The sequence below is a fragment of the Engystomops pustulosus genome, chromosome 2 (genome assembly GCF_040894005.1).
Source record: "Engystomops pustulosus chromosome 2, aEngPut4.maternal, whole genome shotgun sequence".
NCBI classification, from domain to species: Eukaryota; Metazoa; Chordata; class Amphibia; order Anura; family Leptodactylidae; genus Engystomops; species Engystomops pustulosus.
Genome location: NC_092412.1, coordinates 55,835,900 through 55,839,633, shown reverse-complemented (window position 1 = coordinate 55,839,633; position 3,734 = coordinate 55,835,900). Strand labels below are relative to the sequence as shown.

Below are 3,734 nucleotides of genomic sequence, written 5' to 3'. Positions count from 1 at the left end.
GCAAAATTACGTGATGGAGACAACGGTCTGTGATTCCGGCCCGACTATTCTTTTCCATTGAGTGGCCCCTCAATGTTATGGAAATGGGTGGAGGACATTGTCTTCATTAGAATGGGCCTCCCTGTGATGCTGAGGCAGTTTGGACTCCACTACTTATTGTACGGGGGGTTAGCAGGAAAATCTTCCTCAACCCAGACCTGGAGTGGGATCTGTGCTTTAGCACCTCATGGGCGAACTGTAGTTATGTCAGTAAGTTATAGGTTTTTATCTGTTATGCAAATCCTTTTGTGTTCTGACCTCAAGAACAAGAATTAATCTCAGTGTAAATACCGGGTGGTTTCCCAATGGCTTGTCCGAGGTGCCACACGGCCCATGACTCTGGGAATTCTTATGAGATCAGACACAGAGGGAGGAGTGTATGAGAAACCTACCCATGAGTCGTACTCTGAATGATGTATGTGTGATGTTGTGTTGGAAGAATTGATGTGCTTGTGTATAAGGGTACGAACGCAATGGTTTCGCCTGTGAACTATTACCGTAAATAGTTCCTGGGTTGAGTGAAAGAACATGAAGGTTGGTCTAACTCATGGTAGTGAAGACAACCTGTGGTACGCGGGCTACGGTCCATGATAAAGGGACCCTTCTTGAAAAGGGGTGTCGGAGAGACGACTTTATCCTGAAAGAAATGCGTATCAACGAATGACATCTGTTTGTGTTCTGATTTTTGTTCTTGGGTTGTACATCTTTGTCTTTGCCTTTTAACTTTTGATGGTTTATTCCAAAAGTATAAAGGTTTTCTATTTTGTAAAACTAACCTAACATTGTAACTGAAAATAAACAAATATCCTAACTTTCTGTACAGATTTTTACAGCTCAATGAAACTTTTACTGTTGTTCGAGGTTTATTGCAGGGTTCTGGAGAAAGGTAGATATTTGCCGTCCATTGTGACCCTGATCCACATGGTACTGAGCAGGAGCGAGAGGCATCCTTAAGAGACGGATCTCAAGATACAAGTGATCTATCCTGTCCCAGGTTCTCTTTTTTTACATATAAAATTTCCTTGGTAAATTGTAATAATTCTTGTTAAGTAAACTGTTGTTTACATAAGTTTTCTTGGGTATAACATATATAGTGGGTTATGATTTATACTGTATATTTGTTATAAATTAGGCAAACAAACAACTAAAGGTTTTCTTGAACAATGAAAACTTGATATCCAAGGGTAAATATGCTATTGAAAATATGGGGCAAAAGCTCCTCAACCTAGAGCTGGAGTGGATTTTGTGCTCTAGCACCTCATGGGCGACCTGTAGTTATGTCAGTAAGTTATATGTTGAGCAAACATGTTAACTAGAGGTTCTTAGAATACAAAGAACTTGACATCTGTGATTACAGGCTATGGGTGTAAAAGTAACTATTGGTTACTATGGGGGGAGGCATGGTTATTATTGATACCTGGGGCCCTGTGACTAAAGGTCAAGGGGGAGCACTGTAACTATTCGCTACTATGCATGGCACTGTAACTATTAGCTACTATGCATGGCACTGTAACTATTAGCTACTATGCATGGCACTGTAACTATTAGCTACTATGCATGGCACTGTAACTATTAGCTACTATGCATGGCACTGTTACTATTGGAAATTGGTAAGCCCTATGACAATTGGTTATCAAAAGAAGTGTGCCTGTTGGTTACTGGGAGGGCCCTGTGATAACAGGCTATGTAACTATTGGTTACTATGGGGGGGCACGGATATTATTGATACTCGGGGCCCTGTGAAAAAAGGTCAAGGGGGAGCACTGTAACTATTAGCTACTATGCATGGCACTGTAAGTATTAGCTACTATGCATGGCACTGTAAGTATTAGCTACTATGCATGGCACTGTAAGTATTAGCTACTATGCATGGCACTGTAAGTATTAGCTTCTATGCATGGCACTGTAAGTATTAGCTACTATGCATGGCACTGTAAGTATTAGCTACTATGCATGGCACTGTTAATATTGGAAACTGGTAAGCCCTATGACAATTGGTTACAAAAAGAAGTGTGACTGTTGGGTACTGGGGGGCCCTGTGATTATTGTCTACAAAGTGGAATATTACTATGAGCTAAAGACATTGTGACTGTGGTCTACTAGGGTCATTGTGACTATATTAGATACTGAGGGTCCTGTTATTATTGGCTACTTTGAGGGACACTGTGACTATATTGGGTACTGTGACAGCATCATGACTATAGTGGCTATTGTGGATGAAAAATAGTGATTTTATGGGAAGAAAGAGAATGGAGAAGTTGACGATGAAATAATAAAACCTAAAATTTTATGTGTTGCTGAATCTGTTGTGGTAGGAAGAAGCTGATCTGGTGGCTCAGGTAGAAGACAGAGAAATTCTCTAATCAATGATGCCATGAGCTCACAATTCTGCAGCATCTCCTCTGTGCTGGGAATCTCTGTTATCTTCTCCTATGATGGAGACAGTCTTATACTATGTCAGATTTTTCATGCAGCATCAGACACTATGATAAATCTGGTGCAGTGTAACACTGTCCATCTTACTCTGCATGTAGTAAGCTTAGTTCTAAGTTTTGCATCTATGTAGTAAGCCTTAATGTAGTAAGTTTGGTTCTGTTGCTGCTTCTGACCTTGAAGCCCTGAAGCGGTTAACAATAGGGCGAGAGAGGTCAGTGGAAGGTCAGTGGAGTTTTTGGCAGACAAAAGCGGGCAGGAGTTGATTGGTGGTTTGGACACTGTAGAGGAGGGGCAGTGTGGAAACATAAGGGACAAGGGGGGATAGTGCTAGGTGCAGGACAGACACCCGGGGAGCCATTCAGGTGAGCGCCCCAGGGCAAACTTGCATGGAGCACAGGTAGTGAGCTTCAGAGCCTACGGGCTGCAGCTTCTACGCTGTTAGAGTTGGAGGGTTCTGTTTCTTTTGGGTCAGCAGGCCGTAGTCCGGTTGTGGCAGCTGGTGGCGCTCCTTCCCCTTTTTCTTTTTCATCTGCAGGTTCTGTGAGTTGGCACCGCCGTAGCCGAGTCCAGAGCAAGAAGAGAAGATACAAGAGGTCTGAACGCCGGTCCCACAGTCGCAGACATGGATGCCGGTCACGTCGCAGGTCAAGCAGCTCCTCCAGTTTGGCTTCATCCAGACAGTCATGGAACCCTCCATTCCGGTCAGGACGTCTAGTTCCGGTGAGTTAACATGCCTGAAGGCATGTTCAACTGCCGACTCACATGTAGAGAGTCAATGATAATGGATTCCTATGATGTAAATGTTGCTGTTATTTGGGTAATGGGTTTTCTTTTCTATTTTGCAGGTGTCACAGCTGGCGGGTCAGGACCTTGCCCTCGGAAAGAAGGGGCAGCTTGGTATCTCATGCTCGGGCATTCGAGCAAGATGCACTTAAAAAGGGCTAAAGAAGGATTTGGGTTTAAAGGGCAAAGGTCAAAATGTTATTAAAGTTATTCATGTTAAATTGTGTTGAATAAAGCTGTGGCCACCCCACAATTTTCCAGCATGTTCTGTTCAAGTGTTTTTACTCAGTAATGTGAGGGGATATAGTAATGTATTTAGGTCATTATTTTGGTTCTTGTTTTTGTAATGTACCAATACAATTGGGAACACTGGGGGAAGGCCCACAAAATTTGCCAGTCCCAGCCATGAAATTTCTAATGGCAGCCCTGTCACTCTCCTACATATAAATCTGCAGGAGAGAGTGAGCGGTATGACC

The 3,734-nt window shown here is 43.0% G+C and overlaps 1 long non-coding RNA gene across 3 annotated transcripts; it reads left to right on the top strand.

Annotated features, from left to right (window-relative positions):
- The first annotated feature begins 753 nt into the window (after window positions 1-753).
- Window positions 754-3,513, top strand: LOC140116501 (uncharacterized). 3 transcript variants are annotated; one of them, XR_011852778.1, is made up of 3 exons: window positions 754-1,033; window positions 3,011-3,195; window positions 3,321-3,513. It is a non-coding gene; the product is annotated as an uncharacterized lncRNA (long non-coding RNA). The 3 variants fall into 3 exon arrangements; XR_011852777.1 differs by lacking the exon at window positions 754-1,033 and adding an exon at window positions 2,725-2,837; XR_011852779.1 differs by lacking the exon at window positions 754-1,033 and adding an exon at window positions 2,837-2,872.
- Window positions 3,514-3,734: the final 221 nt, after the last annotated feature.